At 44.5% G+C, this 24,441-nt stretch overlaps 1 protein-coding gene and 1 long non-coding RNA gene across 3 annotated transcripts in view; one reads left to right on the plus strand and one right to left on the minus strand.

Annotated features, from left to right (window-relative positions):
• Positions 1-24,441, plus strand: part of ec (ubiquitin specific peptidase echinus) — a 414,276-nt gene that overhangs the window by 347,624 nt on the left and 42,211 nt on the right. The gene's annotated exons all lie outside the window — the stretch shown is intronic.
• Positions 1-24,441, minus strand: part of LOC143020354 (uncharacterized) — a 164,707-nt gene that overhangs the window by 13,387 nt on the left and 126,879 nt on the right. The window contains exons 4-5 of the long non-coding RNA XR_012965895.1: positions 15,755-15,818; positions 13,980-14,119 (exon numbers count right to left, since the gene is read on the minus strand). This is a non-coding gene — a long non-coding RNA (uncharacterized LOC143020354). The remainder of the gene's footprint in view (positions 1-13,979; positions 14,120-15,754; positions 15,819-24,441) is intronic.

Genomic DNA, 24,441 nt, shown 5'->3' on the forward strand with positions numbered 1-24,441 from the left:
CCCCTTCACATCAGCATTCTACCTTCTTTATACCTCCTATTGATTCCACTATGCCTTTTGCACACCCTCCGACACCATCCCCCCACCACCCATGTTGTCCCACCATTCAACCCTTCCGTTATACAACAGCTTCAGTCACCCACCGCCCAGCTAATCTGTCAGTCATTCCTGCCACTCTGTCAGCCCTTCAATATCCGCTCCGTCACCCATTGCCGTATCCTCCCCCTTTGGTATTCACCCAGTTGCTCGAGTCATTCACTCTCCCCCTCTCTTCCCCCCACCACCTACCCCACCCGCTTCACCTGTCGCGTTGCGTCCCATCCATTCACAAACACGGGGAGGTGGGGGGGGGGAGTTTGTGGTGTTTGTTTATGTATACGGGAGGTCCTCGACCTACGTCACCCTCAACATGCGTCGTTTAGATTTACGGCGGTACAGAATGTACAGTTTCATTTGTCATTTTGTGTTTTTTTTCAGTTTCATTTTTGTCATTTTTCTGTAATATAGTTATTTTCTCCCTTTCATTTTCCTGTGGGCTAGTTCTGCTTCTTGATATATACGTATGACGTTAGGTTGTTTTAGGTTAAGTAATTGATTTAGGCGATGATAATTCCGACATGCGTCGAAAATCGCTTTACAGTACATCGGTCCGTAGGAACGGATCTCCGACGTAGCTCGAGGACCCCCTGAATATTCTTGCGAGTCTTGTTGATACTTTACAGGAATTATGCAACGGTGATTTCTTTCGGGTTTGGTTCCAGTGGGGACAAGACAACATTACATCGTATTTACTTACTGGATGTTGGTAGGTTGAAAGAAATTGTAATGTTAGATTTTGATGGTTCTGTCTCTCTTTATTATTAGTTGTTTTATTTGTTTATTTTTTATAATGGTGGTCTCCGAGCAGGTCTAACGGACAACGCGAAGTGAGGATTATTGACTCCAATGTTTTGCTGAGAAGAGGAAGTGGTGTCCATTGAGGAGGGGGAGGGGGAGGGGGAGGAGGCGTTTGTGGGTAGGGACAGCTGTTTTTACCTTTACTGTCACTTTCTTGTTAAACCATAACAGGTGTTCTACCTGCAAACGTATTTTAACGTCGCATCCGCGGCAGGTGCAGTGGTACCTGCTGCCTTCGCCTGCTGCTTCCTTTGTCGCTGCTGGCGACAACCACAGCCACGACCACAACCACAACCTCGTTTGTAACTTCTCGATTAACCTCGTTTACGTTTGCATCCTTCTGTTTCTTCTCCAGCTCTTCCTGCGTCCAGTTGTCTCTCGGTTTCTGTTGAATTCACGACTGAGAACTTTGATTTTTCTTCTTTTCTTTTTCCCTGCCCTTTTGTCTCTCCTTCTCATCTCCCTTTCCTCTCCTTTTCCCCAACGTCACCAACTCGATCGCTAGTACAGCCTCATAATTGCAATTACCATTCAATTGGCCATTCCAAGCCCACTGCAGAACGATGACTTGCACGACTGTGACAACCTCTGCAGTTACCATTACTGACCATTTTCATTGCCACCCTCCTTCCACACATCTCTCCACCCCCACCCCCCCACCGTCCTCCATCACCCCTCGCGGGTGCTGGAATCTGCAGTGAAAAAGAAGACTGGAAAGGGTGAAGCGGGCGGCCACCTGACTGTTTCCTCACCCACCTCCCTCAGGCAGTGGGCCTTATATGGAGCAGTTAAGATGCGCATTTATTCATGTCTTGAAAATGGGGGCTAAAAGGACCAAATGGACGACGTTCCGCAGCCATGGAAGGGTTAAGTAGTCCAGGACAGCACCCCCGAGGGAAGGGAGATGAAGTGGCAGGTGCCGAAGGTAACCTGTGGGATAGGAACATACAGTAAAGTTTGCAGAAGTGACAAGGCACGGCCTCGTGCGACAATTATTTGCCCAGAGATAAGCTACGAATGAAAGACATGATATCATCACGGTGACCTTTTAAGTCTACGGACATTTTTTTTTATTCTATTTATTGCATTTCTTTCTTTGTGGCGAGCTGCGAGCGTAACTGCGTCCATTGTCCGTTTAATTGAACACTGCTCCAAGTCGAAACTATCTTTTGGAAGAAAGTGTTCATTATGATCATGTTGTAGTCCTCTGCAAGTTTACTAGCAGCTCGCATTTGTCATTTCTCTCACCTACTCCAAACTTCCCAATGCACGATTCATCTCCCATCTTCTTCCCCACTTTAGTATGGAAGTCGCCTATTACCAACTTGTATTCATTTTTTCTTGATTTTCTTGATCCATTGGCTGACTTAGATAATCTATACCATGAATTATGAGTTCATTTTATGCAGAACCTTACTGATTTTTTTCTTATGTCTTTATGTTGGCTGTATGGGAGTAGCTATTTAAGGTTCAACGCCTCAAGTCGAAGAGGTAGATGACACAGGGAAGGGGTTGATAATCGCTGGATTATCCGTCCGTGAAAACATTCTAAAGCCATCAACGACTCTGGTGGTAAAGCTTTTGTGGGACCTTGGCGCCAAGGGAGAACAGTACAGACTAATAAATGTCAATAGTGGGCCGGGAGATGGCGAAATGGGTGGTCCCCGGAAAGGAGATAGGATGGTTGTTGTTGATCTTCTTCTTCTTCTTCTTGTTCCTCTTCTTTTTCATCTTCATCTTCCGATTCTTTTGGTTCCTCGGGTTCTTCCCCTTCCTCTTCTTCCTCTTCCTCTTCCTCTTCCTCTTCTTCTTCTTCCTCTTCCTCTTTTTCTTCCTCTTCTCCTTCCTCTTCCCCTTCCTCTTCTTCCTCTTCCTCTTCTTCTTCTTCCTCTTCCTCTTTTTCATTTTCATCTTCTGATTCTTCTAGTTCTTCCTCTTCTGGTCCTTCGTAGGGTTCATACTCTTCTTCTTTGCCTTGTGTGTTCTTCGCTGCCCTTAAGGAGTACCAGGACCTCGTAGATACACCTTCCCTTCCTCCTCCTACTCCTCCTCGGAAGTCGGAAGTTGTTCAAGTTTGTGGGTCCAACGTGGTCCATGACTTTATATGGTCAGATTCGTGACTACATATGGGGAGACGAGAGAGAGAGTATTTCAACCTCGTCAGTCGTCAACCGCCTCTCCCAACCTGCGCTACGTCACTCTAGGGAGCTTCTCTGTTTCGCTTCTTTCAACCTAAGGACAGTGTTACTTTTTATTCTTAACATTTGCTCGGAACTGTGAGTAACCTCGCTGTAGAGCTGCATTGCGCTTGGATAGCACCGCCAAAGATTTCAGACTAATCAAGCCATTCGTATTACGAATTGGACGTTTCCTTTTATATCCAAAGAGTCTCGTTCACATGTCTTTATCTGGACGTACTCTTGTACGTATTTGGTCTAAGGTGGACGTTGGCTGACTCACCCGTAATGTAATCGTCGAAGTGGGTGGCTGAGTGAGGGAGGGAGGGAGGGATGGAGGGAGGTGGGGGTGAGGAGCTGATGTTGTCGAGGTTCGAACTGAAGCCTCCTGAAACTCCTTCCGCACAGAGTGGTACTTGTCCCTTTATCCTCTCTGCCGCCATGCTAATTTATTCAGTTGTGTTTAATTCCTTTTGGTAGCGGATGAGTTTGAAACAGGTTTGTCGATTTATAACACGAGTTTTGATATTTCGTATCGGTTTAAGTCGAACACAAGTGCGCTGGTGGCGTAACCAGAAACGTGCCGGTCTCACATTTGCTAAGTTGTGGGTTCGAATCCCGCAGTTCTCTCCGATTCCCAACAGTGACTGTTACCTTCCTTAACAGTCCAAGCGCATAGAGGAAAGGTGCGGCTTCGGCCAAAGCTATTCAGCGCCTCCTGGCGTAGGCTCCCCACCTTAAGTCAAACGAGATTATGGGATTCCCAAGTTAAGAATAGCCCCGGCAACGTACTTTGCAGACTTATTTGTTGTGTTGTGTCTTGCCTCAATCAACCGAGAATTCTATATATCCCAAGTTTAACACTGCATATGAAATCGTCCAGGCTTTGCCAGAATAAGAATTTGCGTTCAAGAAGAACTTCTTCAATAATTTCAGTTGATAGCGATGACAATGAACAGAGGCTGGTGGAGTCTGTTCATGCAGTACTCGGGATGAAGGGCGGTAGAGGAGAAGGAGGAAGAGGAGGAGGAGGAGGAGGAGGAGAGGAGTTTATTATGCATGTTTACACCATGTTCCGGGCACAACCGTCGCACCACCTCGGGACACCTGTCGCTCTGTGTATCCTGAGTTCGTGAGGTACGGAGGGACCCGCTGTCGTCTAATCCTTGGAATCCAAGATCCTGCGGTTTGATATTGAGCCCTGTCACCCCCACCAGAACGCCCCGAAGAAGCTCCATGTCCCACGGCTGTGCCGGGGCATGTTCACATGATCTGTGTTTATGTTAAGGACATAATAATGGAGGAAACTGGAAGAGACCATAAGGAGGCAGTTCCATGTCCCTTACCACGAGACAGTTGAATGAAATAGGTTGGAATTAGGTAGGGCAAAATTGCTAAAGAGTTAAGAATGGAAAAAATATAATATAATTGTTTTGTCAAGATGTATATGGTCACTGTTTTGTATCGCGTGCAGTGGCTCCTTACGTGGTTCTGACAAATACCAATTAATCAGATCACTGTCAAAGTTCATAGAAGTTACAGTGACATCTTGGACAAATATTTTGATATAATTTTGGTCCAAGTTTTTTCCCTTGTGTTTTTGCCCACTCGTTGTTTCGTTCCTCTGCTCTTATTAATAATTGATATTCTTCTGCATATCTTTCCTCCTTCTCTTTCCTGTCTCGCTTCTACGTTTCATTCTAATTCCCCACTTTTCAGGTTGTCATCGTTTTCGCCTCTTCCTTCCCTTCATTTTACCCTCAGTAACTTCTTCCTTTCTTCCCTTTAGCATCTCCTCATCTGTTATCATTTCAGCATTTCATTCGCACTTATTCCGCGCTATTCCTGCACTCGGTCCATTCTTCCCTAGACTTTGCTTGATTTTTTCCGTTTTCTTTGTATCGTTTCGGGGTAGCGCTTATTCACCATCCGCCTCTCCGCTTCTCTTCCGACCCCTTCCCCCTAGTTCCTCGAAGCAGCTCGACCTGTTCCGTCTGCGGCCGAGTACCCCCTCCCCTCTCGTCGGGCCCCACTTGATGTCCTCTCTGTCTCTCCGCTGGTTCTCCCGAGTGCTCAGGTCGCTGCACTTTCGTAGTCCCCCCCCCCTCCTCCTCTCCCCCTCCCACTATATCTTCGAGCTTTCTTAAAATTTACCTCCTACCTCATTTACTCCCGTTTCTTGAAAATTTGACTCTCGCCCTCCCATTCCTGTATGCAGGATCCTCGTTTTACGGGTGTTGTATCAAACTGATGTCATTTCTATTGAAACATTGTTATATTTATGTTCTAACTCTTCCCCCTCCTTCTCTTTCTCTCTCTCTCTCTCTCTCTCTCTCTCTCTCTCTCTCTGTCTGGGCATCATGATGGTGATACACTCTATGCTTATTGCATACGAAGCGGTGAACATGGACGAAGTCCTGACTCAAGTATCAGGAAGTTGGACTTCGCCGCTGACTCCTCCAGGTGGAAAAGAGAAATGGAAAAGAGGAGTAAAAGAGCAGAGGAGAGTTGGCACGGGAGGCCCCAAGGTTCCCCAAGTAAAACGGACCAAACCTACTCGGGGAAGGAAGATGTTCTCAGCCTTATTGCCCTCTTACCGAAGGGTCGTTTTGGCTCACCGGAGGTTCTGCGAAGAGCCGGTCATGGGGAACGACGCCGAGTCTTCGGATAATTTCTTCCTAAGCGTATTGAACTCCCCAGCAACTGGATAAAAGTTAGAAAATTTTGAGTTGAGAAAGTGTGTGTGTGTGTGTGTGTGTGTGTGTGTGTGTGTGTGTGTGTGTGTGTGTGTGTGTGTGTGTGTGTGTTTACCTGATTGGAATCACGAAGTATGCTTGTAAGGCAGTCTGTCTTTGGGGTAAATGTGGTTGAATTTTTTGTTGTTGTTTGACTGGAACGTGTGTGTGTGTGTGTGTGTGTGTGTGTGTGTGTGTGTGTGTGTGTGTGAGAGAGAGAGAGAGAGAGAGAGAGAGAGAGAGAGAGAGAGAGAGAGAGAGAGAGAGAGAGAGAGAGAGAGAGAGAGAGAGAGAAAGGGGAGGAGGACAGATGTATCCATGCATTCATGCATCCATGCACGAGCATATTGCATGTATATCTAATGTTCATATTGTTGTCTTGGGCATCGATACTTTAGTATGTATACCACATTTACTACGACCAACACAAACCCGCTCCGAACATAACCTGTTCCTTACTACGTCCACCTACATCTGAAAGAGGTGTAACACTCCTACAGATGCTTTGAATCTTGGACCTTGTGCCCTGGCGTCTTACGGGTTAAAATGCGTTCTCGTGTTGCTGGTCCCGGGGTCTGTATAGCGGGGGCGGTGAGCTGCCTACGGTTGAGGCATACTAATGCCACAACGCGGGTTTTGGATTTTTTTCTTCACATCAACTCGATATCAACATTGTACACCAAATCTGACACGAAACCTCAGAGGTGTGCGCAGCCGTGTCGTTTCCACATAATTACACGATACAATTGAAAAATCAATATTTCTTTTTTACCCGAATATCTGAATTAAATGTGCAATTTTGGCAGTAGTAGTTTTAAGGCGAGTGCCGAAGGTATTCAAATATATTTTGAAATAAAGGCAATTCTAAACACTGGACTGAGTGACACGGAATAGGAAAATAAAATGGTGAATAAATTTATAATTTATTAGTCTTTTTTATGGTAAAACACAACCCTTTTCATTTCAATTTGACAGAGATCTTCACAAGTGTTGCCAAATCTAGTAGTCCATAATTCTCACATTTCGTTAGTTTTTCGCCATTTCCCGATTTTCTTATTCCTTCACGTTGACGTGCACAGTCACGAACAAAAGTTTTGACCCAACCAGAGGTTTTCATGATACAAATTTCAAAATCTTTGTTTTCTATCTATTCAAGAAAATTCCCTACTCGTAAAACTATTACATAGGAAAATATATCACGTGCACGACAAAAATCGTACCGATGCTGTGAGAACTGGTGCGTGAGTCGAAACTTTTGCTCGTGACTGTACATATCACTGACATTGCTACCTTTGTGGCTGATTCTTAGTTTAATAAATTTCCGCCAGATTAAAATGAACAGCATCTCAGGACATCCAGGAAAGTGAGTAATGACTGCACAAGCGATAGGAATGATGGATGGGCGAGGAGCAAACGACTAAACCAGAATGGTTTTCGATCGCGACAACAAATCAGAAGGATCCAATTCCCTAAGATGCTACTGGTGATCCTTAATGCCTTTCATAATTTTTATATTTCATTTTTATTCATTCCTTTTCCCTCCATGACCGGAGGTTCTGAGACAGCGGGATACCCTTGCGACCCTCATAGATCTCGATCACAGCACTAGGAAATGCGAACGAACGATTCGGGCGACGTTTTGCCCCGTAGTTATCGCCAGGACATCAACACTACCCTGACTCTCTGGTTGCCTCCCCTCCCTCCGCCTTTGCCGATCCAGCGCGCTTCCCTCCACGGTTCCATTTCCTAATCATCCCCTTCATCTCCCTCTCCCCTTCCATCTCTCATTCACCCGTTTATCCACCTCGATTTCATCTTTTCACTTTATTTCCACTTCCTTAGAAGTCGGCAACACAAGAGAGGCCAGGACAATTTTCCTCGTTGCATCGATATAATCATTGGTAGAAAACACACACACACACACACACACACACACACACACACACACACACACACACACACACACACCAGTGATGTTATAGTTAATTTAATTTGTGATAAAAATTGTCCTTGTTTCTTTGTCGCCAGCTACATATTCACTGCTTAAGTTTTTCGTCTCGTGTTTTTATCTCGTCCACCTGACGGAACCGAGTCGCGCTCGGCCCTGATCGTATCAAGTTCTACTTCAATTATATTCTACCGTCTTCTTCCTGGGGAGTATGGGGAATGGAGAAGGAGAAGGAATTCACCCCCATTAAATTGCGTATAAACACCCATTAACCCGTTTCTGCTTGGACTTTGCCCTCCCCCCCCATCACCATCTTGGCCGAATATAATATTTTGGAGTCAGTCAGAATAAAACTCTTCAAGTGGTACACATTACAATCCAGTAGTAATGTAGGGAACAAAACTCCCGTACCGGGTGACAATTTTTTATTTATTTATTTATTATTCTGCTAGCCCCAGGCCATTTCATTCACCTTTGGTATCCCCTTGATTAACGCCTTGCAAGCAGCGCCCCCTATACGATTAAAAACATCGCGCGACATTCTAAACCGTGCATTGTTACCAACAACGTAGGATTCGTATATTGTGTAATTAATATTAACCATAAACAAATCTGTCCCAACGCCAGTCGATTTTATTCATCTCAGGTGACGTTAAAATTGGAAACTAGACTTGTCAATCAGTCAGCCATTTCGAGTCCACTGCTGAACAAAGGCCTCTCTCTCATAACATTTCACAAGAGAGGACTAGACTAGTAGCCTTGCCTATTGCGGTATCTGTAGAGGCCATCACAAGATTGACGGTGTTTGTAGAATCTGAGAGCGCTCGTGCATAATGATGGCCACTGGCCCGCGACATTCATGAGAACCTGTGTTCCCGTCTTCTCGTGGCTCCCGTTGCAGAGATTGAACTAATTACGCCAATGATAATAACTTGATGTCGACCCACTCGCCCGTAAGAGTTGCTGGCGTGAGCCACTCTTCCAAAACAGTATTTTCCCCCTCGAAACGTTTCAGTCCGTGTAACAAATTAATCGTCAGCATCAACCTCTGCCACGCCACTCCTGCAAACTTTTCTGTTTCGCTAGTAACGAGGTGAACTGAGAGAGGAGTCTCCGGTATGTCTCCCGAGAGGGATTTTTTAAGCCTTTGCCACGCTACTCCAGCAAACTTCTCTCACCACCCGTGACAAAGAGAGCTCGGGAGGATCGTCTCCGGTGCAGAGTCACGGTCTGTTTCCCGGGAGACAACGGGTGACTCGCTCGTAGTTCCTTGTAAAGCGTGAGAAACGTGAGAAGTGTGAGCTTGAGTCATCTCCGACTTAGTGACGCACTTAACAGGAACTACCGATGTCTTTGCCTTGGAAGTCCTAGTACGAAGGGACAAGGTGGCGATTCTGGGTTTAATTAAAAGGCTCTTGACGTGAAATCTTTTGTTTTTGATACACTAAGGTAAATTTATTGTAGTTAACATATCCGACAGTTTGATTATTATTATTATCATTATTATTATTGTTGTTGTTGATATTATTATTTCTGTAACTCCACTATCGTTTCTATCCCTATTAATACTATCACGTCGCTGCCGAGAAATATTGAACATCCTCTGGAGTTGTTTAAGTACTCGGAAATGGGCTTTTAAGGGAGTACAGGATTCTTGAGCTATAAGAATGTTAATGTGTCGCGTTAGATGTTCATGCTCCGCTTGACGATTGTACTGGATAGTGTCAGACATTTTTTATCCTACTGGAATGGTTGTTGTTGTTGTTGTCGAGTAGCTCTTGGTATCTGTGAGGTAAGGTATTGGTTAGGATCGAGGAAGTCGCCCTCTGGAGCTGCAGCCAGATATCCCCCTCCCCAGATATATTAGGTTTTTATATATATATATATATATATATATATATATATATATATATATATATATATATATATATATATATATATATATATATATATATATAAAGTATAGAACGGATTATGCATTTCATAGCGCATTAAATTTAATTTGGGAAAGAAAAAAAAAATTCCTTCTTTCAAGACTTGTAATTTCGTTTCACTTCCGCGCACTCGTACGTCTTAAATGTGGACGTTTGATTAAATTTATAAAATGTTTTTGTGGCCATTTCCCCCGGGCTGGACAATGACCGGGCAGCAACCACAGCGGCAGGACTGCTATAACAGCAAGTTTCTGAAATTACGTCTTATGTTTTTCCACCACAGTTTCTGTAATAAAATTGCAATTAGATGTCTTGTTCCTGGTTAAAAACAAAGTGCAAATAAACTTTGTGGTCAAGCACGCACGTAGTGACAAACACACACGCGCACACACACACACACACACACACACACACACACACACACACACACACACACACACACACACACACACACACACAGACACACAAATATTTGCCTGTAGTTTGATTATTCACACTGCATATTTCTTAGAAAACTGATATTATATCAATCTTGGCGAAAAAAAAGATTACAATATTTTAATCTAAAAACAAGCATATGCCTTATTTTTCAACATTAGTGAAGGAAGTGTGCGCAAGATGAAGATAAACAAGGTACGAGTATAGTAAACGTTCATTCACCCACCGCGCCAAAGTCACTCCCGGTCCCAGCCGACTCGACAACACTTCTCTCTCGTTCCCGCTCCCTCCACTCTACCACCTCCTCCCGCTCACCTCCACTGACCCTCTGGACAAGCACCTGTGGTAATGCGTACCTTTGAGACAACCACGGGCGCGCGCACGCGCGAACCCACACACAGACCCGACCGGAGGGACACCGGAGGTTCTGTACTCTTTCGGTCATTGGTCACGTCTGAATGCGAGTTATGTGACCGAGATCAGAAGCTGAGATCGACATCATTCCAAAAATTTATTTAATGCCGTTTATCTAATGGGAGATGAAAGGAACTGAGGACATATGAGGATGACATACCTTCTAGCAGCGAATGTAAATGCACAACTGAACAATTCGAATTCTTTATTTGCAGTTATATTTTACGAAAAACATAAACATAAGAGTTGCCTCATGCTCAAGTTCATTCTTCAACAGCAGTGCATAAGAACATTCTTGTTTACAATTGAAGTTGTATACATGCACGAGATAGAATGATGCCCCTCTACCTCAGTACCTCTTAGATGTTGACCTCTGTGTCACCTTGCTTCGCTGCTGTGACCTTTCAGGACGTGGTGGTGGTAGTGGTGGTTGACGGGAACTTAGTGTGGTGGAACTTGGTACTGATGTTGATGGGGAGTATGCGGACGAGGTTTTGTGTGTGCGTGTGTGTGTGTGCGTGCGTGCGTGTGTATTTACCTACCTAGTTGTATCTTACGGGAAGGGGAGCTATGCTCGTGTGTGTGTGCTCACCCACATTCTGTATTCGTGTGAACAACAATAACAGCATTTTGTCTTTGTTTATGTACTTTGAATTGTTGTAATTCACCGGTGGTTTCTTTGGGTGGAAGTGTTATTACAATCGTTCATTTTCGTACAAAGACAAGTGCACACACACACACTCACACACACAAGTGGTGATACTACCGGTAGCTATACAAGTGGTGGGTAGCCAACTGATATAATAATAATAGCAATGAACAGCAGAAGGAACAGGTGGTGGTCTAGACTCCCTCTGCTTTAGGCGATGGTGCAATGCTTGAATGCGCTCAAGGTCCAGATGCCCGGGGCAACCCTCCGACCTGCCGCTCGTGCCCCTCCCTCGGTGCCCTCTGGAGGAGCATCAGTGTAAACAGTCTTTGAAGAGGGTGAAGGAAAAAAAAGTTCGGAGGGAAAAAAAAGTGGCAGTTGCATTGACGGAGATCCGACTTAGTCGCAAGTCACTGTTCACAATGTCTGGAGAGCAATGACAGCCATTTGCAAATTTACTACACACACTACAGTGTGTGCAAGGGACGACCGGTTCGAGAGCAAGGCGAGGGAGGGGAGGGGAGGGGGAGGCTGGCCAGGCAGGGCGCCTTTTTGCGCGCGCTCGGCCGTATTTACATCTTGGCTCTCCGCCAGCGCGCCAATTCTTCGCGCCATCGTATGCGCGCAGGCGTCGATAAAGTTTTGGCGGGAAATGTTCAACCTCGTATTTGTTATTATTATTACTTTTCACTTACGACCTACACCCTCGTGGAAGAAAGTGTTCATTATCCTCACGATGTGAGTTATTAAGAAAATCACCAACATTTAGTTTTGTCTAAAACATTGTATCTTTAGATTTTTGGTGAGGACAAAATAATTATAATAACGAAAATAACAATCAAGGAACGAAAATTAAGAGGATATTTGAGCGACATTGATATACAACTGCATTTTATATTTTCTATGTGCTTTTTCATTGACATCAGGACCTTTGCAGTGAAACGACTATCGCATTGTGTACACTGCACACAATGCGGTTGACACTTACTACAGTGTTTACACGGCACACTTCCTGACGTGGACACTGTGTGTGTGTGTGTGTGTGTGTGTGTGAGCGTGTGCATGAGCGTAGAGATACACGAGATGAACTTTCTTCCTGTATGTTATGTTCTCGTAACGCCAAACTATGTAGTGACACTCACAGACCCATACCTGAGCATACGCATACAACATTAGCATTTACTTGTATAGAAACATTATACCTGAAGTTCCCTTTTAATTCTTTTAATTGATAATATGTTTGTAGGTCTACGTGTTATTCATTGCAACAACGAAAGCACTGGACACCACATTCTCGGACATTTAGCCACGTTGCAAGCACGTGCCCTCGTCATGACGTTGTGTGTACGCGCGGAGAAGTGTACGTACGTCTGTTTGTTCAGAGTTGTATGTTGTCTTCTCTTTTTTTTTCTTCCTTCTTTTTCTTATTCGTCCGCCGGTGTGTGGGGCAAAGTCATGAGGGACGACGTGCGAGGGTTGCCGACGTACACTGCCCCTGTCGACTCTCATCCCCCTCACCCTCTCTCCAGCCTTCTCTCCACACGTTCTCTCTCTTCCTCTCTCTCTCTTCCTCTCTCTCTCTCTCTCCTCACTATCTCTCTCTCTTCCTCCCCCTCTCTACCTCTCTCCCTCCCCCTTCCCCCTCTCTCTCACTACTCCCCCCCCTTCTCTCTCACTTCCTCTCTCTCTCTCTCTCTCTCTCTCTCTCTCTCTCTCTCTCTCTCTCTCTCTCTCCCTCCCCCTCTCTATCTCTCTCTCTCTCTCTCTCTCTCTCCCTCCCTCCTATCTCTCTCACCCTCACCCTCTCTCTCACACACTCTCTCTCTCCCTCCCTCCTATCTCTCTCACCCTCACCCTCCCCCTCTCTCTCACACTCTCTTTCTCTTTCTCTTTCTGTCTCTCTCTCCATTTACTGTATCATCATGGTAATATCAATCTTAAAATATTACATGAGGATCACTGTATGAAGTTGAACCACATTATTCCGAAGACCAAGTAACAGTAATGATAAGTGGTAGTGTTTGATCATTGTCTCTTAAAGGTCCAACCACACTGCCTTGTAACCTTACAGGCAGCGTACCATCGACTGTGAGTAAGAACCAGGTAAATATGTAAAATATTAAATCCAGTAATTTCGTAAAATATAATGATTACAAACTTTACCTCACCATAGTTGTGAAGAAAATATCTACCTCGTTTAGTAAAAACTGAGAATACAGGTTTGTGGGTTCCAGTGTTTAACGAACTGTTTTTAGAACTGTCACCGGCACTGGATGGCTGGACCGTGCACCTGCCACGGGGAGCTCGTAAAAGCCAGACGGGGCTGAGGGGGACTCTGATCGTGGGATAGCAAGTGTAGCAAGGGGCGGGGTCCTCAGGTGTCTGGGTGGTGCTGCACCTGTTGGGGGACGGGGGACGGGGAGGAACCCCGTCCAGACACATGCATCACGACGACGGACGGTCGTCTCGCCTCTTCAACCGCCTAGGCCTTACGTATCACGGATATGTGAACACGTACTGCGCTGTGTCCCAGCGGTGTTGGTGTTTATGTGCGCACACGCGTTGACGTCAGCACATCATGTAGGATTGTAGGAGGAAGAGGAGGAGGTGAGGAATGAGGAGAGGAGTTGAAGTATGAGGAGGAGGAGGAGGAGGGAGATGTGGATGTTAAACGGGAGAGAAAAGGTGGAGAGAACTTGGTGGAAGGATGTGGTGGATTGAAAACTGATATAGGTAAAACTAATCAGATAAATGAGAGAGAGAGAGATAGAGAGAGAGAGGTTGTACCTGTGTGTTGCGGAGAGGTCAGCGGCGGAGGATTCGGACATAAGAGTACTCGGTCGGTCGGTCGGTTTCAGGACCGGCTCTGCTGAAGCCGGATCACGACGGGGAGACGGGTTCTGCAGAGAGTACTTTGACGTCATGGACTGAAAAAGGATACAAGCGCGCGGCGTGATGAAAATGACAAGGCGATTATTAAGAATTATTGTCACTGTGAAGTGGCTCTCAAAGAAATTGTGTTCTTACTTCAGTATGTAATTGGTAATAGTTTTTATTACTATTATTATAATTGTGTATATATATATATATATATATATATATATATATATATATATATACACATACACGTGCACACACACACACACACACACACACACACACACACACACACACACACACACACACACACACACACACACACTCACTCACACACTCACTGTAAGAAGCCTACTCCCAAGAAGCGCGTAGTTGCGACCGAAGCCTTATGCGGTGCTTTGATTGTTAGGGTAGGCAATAGATGTTGTTGGGAATCGGGGGGGGGGGGGGATGCGGGATTCAAACCCACAACTAAACGAATGCGAGACCAGCACGCTTCCGATTACTCCATGCCGGTAAATATATACAGACATGCCATAATGTATGCATACGGTATATGTATGTGTGTGTATATATATATATATATATATATGTATATATATATGTATATATGTGTGTATATATATATGTATATATATGTATATATATATGTATATATATGTATATATGTGTGTGTATATATATATATATATATATATATATATATATATATATATATATAGCCATGTTATAATGTATCCATACTGTATATGGAACCAATAACCTTTTAGTTTATACTCTGATTCTCTTCATAAAGTTACATTTTGCCGCTCATTCTGCGGTCGACACTTGTCCTTGTAATCTGACTGCCGCCAAATTATATTTTATTCCATCAACTCCACCACCACTGGGTAGATAATGGCGGGAGTTGATAACGCGGCTGACACGACTTCGGACGACCCACTGTGGCGAAGTCCGCGCCGACGCCTCCGTCGTCCGTAACGATGGAGGGTCGTCCCACATCCTCCTCCTCCTCCTCTTTCCTCTTCCCTCTTCCTCCTCCTCCTGTACCTGGGTCATGGGAAGAACACCGCGACACTAATTAGTGAGGCCACTGTCAACGGACACGGTCTCTGACTGCCGCGGGATAGAGATAGAAAGTGTGTGTGTGTGTGAGAGAGAGAGAGAGAGAGAGAAGGAGAGGGAGAGAGGAAAATTGGATATTCAAGTTGTAAAGACTGAAGGCAATTGCCGGTCGAGTGCCAGCGAAAAGGGAGAGAGATTGGACATGAGCCTCAAGGTTGAGGACACCGCGAAAACAACAAAAGAGGAAAGCCGAGGCCGACTTCAAGGGTGATGGTATCGGGTGAGAACAGGAAAACGTGACTTTTTTTTTCAAACTCCTACCGTATCGGATAAGGACCCTGTGTCATTTTATTCTGCCTGCCGTCAGGCTATTTCCTCATAGTTGGTGTCTATCTACTAACACTACAGCAATAGTGATATACAGGTAGCTCAGTGTACTGGTGGCATAAACGGAATGGTGCTGGTCTCACATTCCCACACTCCTCCCCCATTCTCAGCAGTGACCTGCCCCCAATAGGGGCAAAGGTGACGGCTTCGGCCGCAGCTATTCAGCGCAACCTGCAAAGACTCCTCACCTTCTCAGTCAAATACAAAAATCTAAATTTGATTATGACTCTTACCTTGTTAAGGTGAAAAGGAATAGTACTTCAGCTTGCGGATGTGATGGATTCACCTTGGAAGAGTCTGCAAGACAAGGAATGACTGTAAGCAATTACAAGTTTTTGAGTTATTGGACTGAGTCATCCTCATAGCGCTTCCTTTAGTTTGAAAAACATGAGCCTTGAAAATATCTAAAGTTCTGTGTGTGTGTGTGTGTGTGTGTGTGTGTGTGTGCGTGCGTGTGTGTGTGTTTGTTTGTTTTACCTAATTGCAATATACAGGAAAGGAACAATGCTCATGTTTTACCATCTCTTACTCTCCAATTTATTATACCAATTTTCAAATCTATGTATGGTTCCAACGTGTGTTATATCCTTATTTTTCCTAGTGTCACACTTAGATTTGAATGTAGTGTGTGTGTGTTTGTGTGTGCGTATGAGCGCGTGCGATCTTATTATCATTTTTCGTTCATTTCGCAAAGTCTTCCAGCAAGTCAAACTAATAATAACAGGGGAGGAAAAGTAAAAGTAGTGTTTTGTGGGGTCATTATGTCGGCGTGCATTGATGCTTCTTGTCCCCAGGAGACGAAACCTGGGGTTCTCCTGCTCGGAGCCCATTGTCTTGGCGGGTCGCCCTCTTTCCTTCCGCCGAGAAAATTGGTGGGAATGTTTTTGTTTACCATTACCCCACCCCCACCCCCACCCCACCCCCTCGTCGTTAGAAATGGCGATTTTACTTTCCCCCCCGTGTCTAACGCGTCGATGGGGACGAACATGAGAATGAAGGAGACTGTAAGAGACCATAAGGTCTACACCAGGCAGTTCCATGTTCATTACCATCTATCATCCCCATCCATAGTTATCTAGTCTCCTCTTAAAAACACCAATTGTTTCAGCGGTCAGTACCGGAACAATTGGTTGTTTGAAGAGAAGATTAGATAACTATGGGTGGGGATGACAGGTGGTAAGGGACATGGAACTGCCTAGTGTTGGCCTTATGGTCTCTTGCAGCCTCCTCCATTCTCATGTTCTTGCCAACTGTACTCACGCGATGGTGGAAGGCTTCGAGGCTGTACAGTAGTTCCACACGCGTAATCTCCATGGTCCTCTACGTAGAGTGGGAGTCCTAGTTCCCATCTTTCCCTTCCTTTCCCACGTGAGCGAACGCAATTGTTCTTTTTTGCCACACCTTCGCAATTTGCATACTTGCCAAGCTAATGTAGAACACGAAGCTAGTCCAAGGAAGGTTACACGTTAACCCACCAGGCATGAGATGTCCCTAGAACTGAATAAAACCACTCCAAAGAAAGTTACAAGTTAGTCAATTGGGCATAAGATTTCCATAGATCTGAATCATATAGTCAAGCAATACAACCTCATTAATCACTTCCCACCTATCCAGTCACCCACTTCACATGATTAATTTCCCCCCTGTACAATTAATACTTCTTCTATAAGGGAAAATTATAAGAGAGTCCCTAAATCGGCTAGAGCCGCTGGGACTCAACTGAAAGAAAAAAAGTCAAGCAAGTACCAGTAAAAACACTACAAAGGCGTTCTCTCCGTGGATGGCTTAGACCGAGGCACAGCCGGTCTTGGATAAGGAGGCTTAGGAAGAATCTTTGTTGTTATCCGTGTGGATGACGGGCGGGAGTAGTCGGACAAGAGGCCGGGTGGGTCCTGCCCAGACACGCCCCCTCGAGTACCAGGAACTATGGTCCTCGTCACTTGAGGACCGTGTCCGGATTCCTGGGGACCTTGGGGGATTTGTGACCAGAGACTATGAGAACTCGTCCTGCCACATCCTTGGATCCACACGACTCGGTGGTGCAGTGGTACCGTTCTTGACATCTAATTCAATTATCCGATTCGAGTCCCGCCCAGGGCTATGAATATTTCAGCATCGTTGTACTGCGAATCGGTATTCCAACTCTGGTGGGCAAGGAGGTGTATGTGTGTGTAGGGGTCATAGCATTACTCAAAGATCGAGCCCTATATGAGCTCTCATCCGGGAAGGTAATAGCTGTCGATCACGAGTCCAACACGTGATCAAAGACCGTGGGGGTGAATCACAACTTCGCTATCGTTGCACCTGACGACGCTGCGTCGTCTTCATTTCCTTGTAAACTTTCCCAGACGAGTTTTTAAATTTCTTTGAAGGTTTTCAAACGCATCATCTCGGCCCGAGCACATGTTTGACCATCAACCCCACCCCAAAGTACCTAACCTTCTAGCCTAACCTTTAACTGGCGTGACATTCTATCGGACGGGTTAACCCAAACGCCGACGTGAACGCACGAACGCGCGTTTGCTTGTGGATGAGTGCTTGCGGAAGTTACGTGGTGTGACGGTGATGACGTCACGCGAAGAAGAAGGAGCGTTGGACTCGTACCTTCAAACTCGTAGAGTACGACGAGTACTCGTGTACGTGGTTATACTGGAGACGATACCCTAATGCGCGCAGAAAAATCTCAGTAATTGCAATTTTTCCAAATGCTGAGCTATATCGCGCGCGCGCGTGTGTGTGTGTGTGTGCGCGTGTGTGTGCGCGTGTTTGTGTGAGAGAGAGATTACACGTGTTTACATCTTACCTGTCCATCCATCCATATATATATATATTTTTTTCCCTGGCCAGGGAGGTAGCCAAAGTCAAAAGGCATATACTCAGTCATACCTATTCCACTCCCCTCCACCACCCTTTCCTCCCTCTCACCTTAGCTCCTCATGGATGACGGGTCATCCCTGTATCCGGCCCAGTGCTTCGGGTCAGAAGCAATGCAGCAAGCCATAGCACATCCATAACAAGGCCGCCTCACTAGATCGGCGCTCCCCCCTCCCCCCACCGTTCCCTCATCCAGAAAGATAGAAGATGGGACGAAATCCCATCGGTCTGCGTCAAAATATCCTTTTCACATAACAACTCTCTAACCCGCCATTCCCTCCCACTCCCTTGCATTACAGTATCATCTGTACAGAGTCAATGTACATAATAATACTGTGTGCATGATATTCCTGTGCTGTCGATTTTCAGTGTCACCAGGAAAGGGTGTAAAGTCAAAATTTGAAGACTGATCTCGTCTCTCTCTTTATCTCCATCTCTATCTCTCTCCATACCGCTGAAAGTAAAGCTTAACGCAGGCGTAGATGTCCCACATATTCTTAGTGTATACAATGTTTGGAGACCAACTCTGACATTTCTCTCGTTTGACGACACACACACACACACACACACACACACACACACACACACACACACACACACACACACACACACACACACACACATATATATATATATATATATATATATATATATACACACACACACACACATTATAACCCCAAAATCCAATACTTCACGGCAGGCCGCGTATCGCCGGTTCCACGACATCATTTCGAACTGTTCCCGTAGCACGCTAGGTGGTGATGTATATCATCGCTTCTCTACACTCACTAACGCTCGTCACGTCCCTCCTCTTCACGCCCTCTTCGCTCGATGCTCTGATATCGGTCCAGACGCATTTTCTCCCAACGCCAATTTTTTTCAGTGTCATTCATTTTTGCGTCGTTCCTTTTGTTTCCATTGCATTTATTTCTTTGTCTACGCCTTGCGTAATATCCGGGCACTGTACTACATCACGACACGTCTCCTTTCCCACTTCATATTGCGTGCACAATAAACTCATCATAAATTTTAGACTAAGCATATCACTCTAATAATTACTATATTACTCATAAAAGTGCCCAATTGTATTATTGTCAGTGTATCACTGCTATCTCAATAAACCTATCATTATTATTATTATTATTATTATTACCCTCCCCTTTCCTCCTCCCCCCCCTCCTCCTTTATCTCTTCCTTATTTCTGCGTGGGATACCCTCCCCTTCACCCCTACTCCCTCTCTGCTCTAATACTTCTCCCCTCCCCTCCCACTCCTGAGAACCCTTCTGATCCATTGAATCCCACTCCCCCACATCTCCATCACTCCCCCTCACCGTCATACCCTGACGTCCTAACTACCATAACCAAGCATTGTTCATCAGGTCTCAGGTTCCTACCATCCCCTGTTCCGCGCCATTCTAGTCCTTAGCCTCTATCCGGGTCCATCTCATTGTAGATCCTTCCAGAAGAGGTCCTGGTCACACGCTTGCCGTACAATCTGGTTCACATTTTCTTTGCAATTAAAACCCCCCTCCTTCGTCGTGCTATGCGAGGGATATGTCTAAGGTGAATAAAATTGCAAGTTCAGCCCACGAGGGGGGACGAGATGGGGGGAAGTTTGCATGAGTGATGTGGTAGAGATTGGCGCATTGGTGCAACTGAATGAAATCTTCTGGTGGCTGCTCGAGTTAGTAGCCCAAAAGTCGGTCATCGCAGACGCGAAGCTAAATCTTTTCTTACATTTATCGTTCGGCGCTTTTCGTTCGCCCGTTATGCTGACCCCAACCGCGCCACCCACTGACAGTCGCCTGTGGTACTGAAACCGCTTCGAACCTCAATCTACAAAAATATTTTCTTACTCTATTTTCATTTCTACTTATTTACTTCTTTATGCACTTCTATCATTTTACTTAACGATAGTTTCACAAGTGGATCTATGAAAATGCTTCCTGTCTTTGATAAAATCTTCCAGTGTATCCTTTGAATTCTGATCCATCTCGATTCTTTCTACCCTTCCCGTCATTTCTGTAGTCTGATCCGACGGACCTACACGGCCAGTCCTGATGTGTCTGTCACTTCCTTTTAGACCCTCTCTCCCCAATGTCCCCACAGGAATATAAAAAAAAAAGACAAAAGTGGTAGAAGGTCTGAAATTTCAAGATCACGTCGACTGAACAGGTTTGGATGCATTACCGTTGTAGTGAATTGTAAAATTATTTATCCTCCTTATGGGTATTTTATTGTTGGGTTTTATTTTTTTTCGGTTGTAAATGCCCTGCGTCCGTTCAAGGCTCCATAGCGAAAACTGGAATGAGCAAACTTTTGTAATCAACGCTTTCGCAGCTCGGGAACAGCCTCGCTCGCGCGGAGATTTCAACGCTGGAAGTAGTAGAAAGCTGTGATGCCGCGGAGTCTGATATTAATATATTGGACCGTACATCACGGCTCGAACTACTTAACCTAACCGGCTTTACCTGAACTCTAGAGATATAAAAAAGTATTTATTTTGGGGTGGGGGGCATTGGAGGGAGGCAGATATATACCCTCCAAAGTAGGCTAAGAAATATGTATTGCACTGTCGCGCATATCCGTGCTAAATTGCCATATATCTTTGGATTGTGCAAATTAAAAATTTGTCGAACACTTGTTGCACTGTCTATATTATATACATTACATTATTCTGTATAAACAGTACATATAATTTGCAAGGAACTTGAAATTTTGTAATTATACGTCTGAATATGGCCGTACATATGTTTCTGCAATAATTAATTTCGGTTTTCTTATGTAGAATTGTTCAATTATCACGCCAGTCACGATTTAGTAATCTTAGTAATTGTTATGGTGTAGGTTATAAAAATATGTGAATGCCTGCCGACTCGTGAAGTCAAACTAGCAAGCGAAATCTAACCGAAAACCTTACTTCAACGATAGAATCAAAATCGTGACAAGTATGTTGTGGTAGACCTTTTCCCCGCAATCGTAACAGGTTGGTCTCCCGTCAATTTTCCTTGGCACACTGCAATAGGCCCTTTACTCCCCCCCCCACCATCAGACCACTCCATTCCACTCAACTTTGTTCTACTCTGCCACTTGTCACTCCCCATCGTATCATGTCATAGTTTTTGAGTCTATGGAATCCAATCTCATAGCGGACAAAACGACCCTCATAGGGTGTGGGTCATGCTATTCTTTACATTTATAACTAATTTGATGTCTATTCGACCTGCTTCACGCATATATATTTCTTTGCAAAAAGAAAAGTAGACTTAAAGACCACCATGCAATGTCTGCACAAGCAAGTTGAACATATATTTATAACACAACTTTGCGACACTTTCTACTTTGCTTTGATGACCAATTTTAGTTGTTATTTTAATTCATATTGGCATTAGATATTCTATTTAATGCTGGTCGTCTCCTAAAATGAATTTAATTTAGTATCTCATAGGGACATGCTGCTAGAGAATTTTGTAAAATGTTTACACTAACTGCGACCGCGCGAGTAGTCGATAGAGCAGTGCTTACGGTATCGAAACAACTTCCCCTCCAAACTCCATCGAGTAGACTCGCCTTGTAAGGTGTATTGCTTCAGGACATGCAGAGGTACAACTTCAAGGGAAAAAAGAAGAATGGGCTTTACTTCCCCATTACATACGGGTTAAGGCTACGTACAGCTTGGCTCGTGTCGGCCGAAATGGGAGGTAAGCAACTTTGGGTCTTTGGTAGGAAGGTCATAAAGACGAAAGGCGATTTGAAAAGTCTTGGAGTTGACGGTAACAATAGGCGAGACCTCGCTGTTGCTATCGGGGTGAGTACACTATTATTCAACTACTTTGCTTAGTTGTATTATCATTTCCAATAAAGAAAATCCGAACAAAATTTTGAAAAATATAAAGAAATAGTATGGAAGTAAGAAATACTAAAAGAAAGGGGACAGGTAAGATGGCATTAGTGGGAGGGAACAGGGAGGCGGGACGTGGATCTAGCCTCGCACGGGGTCCTGAGGTGAAGGAGAAACTTGGAGCTGAGCACAAGTCCACGGCTGCAGTACGTACACCTTTTCTCTTGGTCACAGGTAACAGTAAATACTCCGGAAGAACTTTTTTTTATATATATCAAATGTACGTCAGTATACCAATTATCGTGTAATGATTTTTCACGTGTACCATCCACAAAGCTTTAGAAACTAGATTATTTTTCCATAAAGGCACCAGCTCTCTCGGTACATTTGAAGAACCTGTTGTGTAACTTAATCCTGACAACGTTTTAGATTTTTACCAAGCATACCTTATCATCTGTTCCATATAACTGCCAAAATATTAAAAACACCACGATCTACCTAACATTCTCCCCAATTGACTTCCACTGTATCCTCCCGTTTTTATGAATAGCTCCGACGAGAGAGCTTAGTTCACCCTCTCGATTTCTTTTTTAATTTCTTTGCGAGACCATCGATTCCGCAGACTATCTCGGCTTAATTCATCCTATGTACCCACTCCCCCCCCCCTTCATCGAGGTCTCGTTTCCCGCTTCATCCTGTGTCCTCTCCCTTTCCACCCGTCTCCCGTCTTCTCGCCCACACCACTCCAGAACGTCTCCCCAGAGTTTCTGTTTATCGCGTCCTCATATCGTGCCTTTGGGGTCCTCATTTTGTCCAGCTTGTTTTGCCCTTCCTTCACCGGCGCAAGAAGCGCGCTAGCTCAAAGACACACCATCATCTCTTATCGTGTGTTATACTTCAAAGGAAAATAATGATTAGAACATTTGAGTTCTTGTTCACAGTTGTATCGTACTAATTCTGGTTCACGCTGAAGTCTGTTCCATTATTCCAGAGACATCTGTGGATAACCGGGGACTGTTGCCGGATAACAAGGGGCCGCGGGTCTTCGGTTATCGAAGGGATAGTGCAAATTAATGAAAAAATATTAATCCAGCGTTGCTTTCAAAAGCTGACGTTGATCCTCGATAGTAATGTGAAGCACTTAATTAACTTCGTTTTGTCAATCGCTAGACTACGAGTATTTTGATAAACTAAGTACTTGGTCCCGGGCAGAGAGAGAGAAAGGGAGGGAGGAGGAGGAGGAGGAGGGGGAGGGGGAGGGGGCATGACTACGTACGTACATTAATGAGCAACATGTTTTACCCACCCAAGGTTGATACAAATTTCATATTCTTTGTATGACAATTTTTAACCAAGAAAATTAACTAACTGTAACATAAATACTGCATACGAAAATATATCACATACTAGACAAAAAAAATCATATTGACTTAAAACTGTAGCGTGGTTCAAAACTTTCCCTTGTGACTTTATTATTTTATGATGTCAGGTAATGGAGTATGTCACCAGAATGTTCCTGAAGGTGTTTATAATTAACAAAAGGACGATTGGCTCAACACAAGAAGATACGATGCAAAAAGATTGTGTTTTCACTATATGTTGCTTGTGTTTTGAACAGCTATATTGTAAGAGAGATTGGAGAACAATATAGATTGGCGTCTGGTTTGTCAAAAATGTATATTTTGAATAGATGCATTGTTAAGAGAAGGGATAATGTGTAGTGAAGTCTAGTTGCACGCAAAAAAGTACCGATGAAACTTGTTTAATTTGGTGAGTGTATGAATATAACCAACATTGAATCAATGGATGTAATTGGAATCCCGTAATCAATCAATCAACCAATCAATCAATCAGTACACAGGCGAACAAAAGTCTCATCCCAAGCAGTGCGCCAACCTGTCATGTCACTCCTCCAACTTCTGTCTGGTCTTCCTCTTACACGATTCCCATCTCGAGGCGTCCAGTCAGGAGCACACCTGCACCATCACCGTAAATATATACCTAAATGCAAAATCTCATCAAGTGTCCATGACATGATCACTGGTATTGTACAGTAACCCACACTACACAATATTGTTCATAGTTGAGGCTGAGTATATTGACAAGCTGTGTTGGGTGACAATAGTATGACGTCAATATATTGCCCTTTGATATTGAGCCGAAGGATGGGGATGGTGCCAACAGAATTCATGGCTGGGACA

This window comes from Oratosquilla oratoria, chromosome 39 (genome assembly GCF_046742065.1).
Source record: "Oratosquilla oratoria isolate Oo_2021 chromosome 39, ASM4674206v1, whole genome shotgun sequence".
In the NCBI taxonomy this organism is placed as follows: domain Eukaryota; kingdom Metazoa; phylum Arthropoda; class Malacostraca; order Stomatopoda; family Squillidae; genus Oratosquilla; species Oratosquilla oratoria.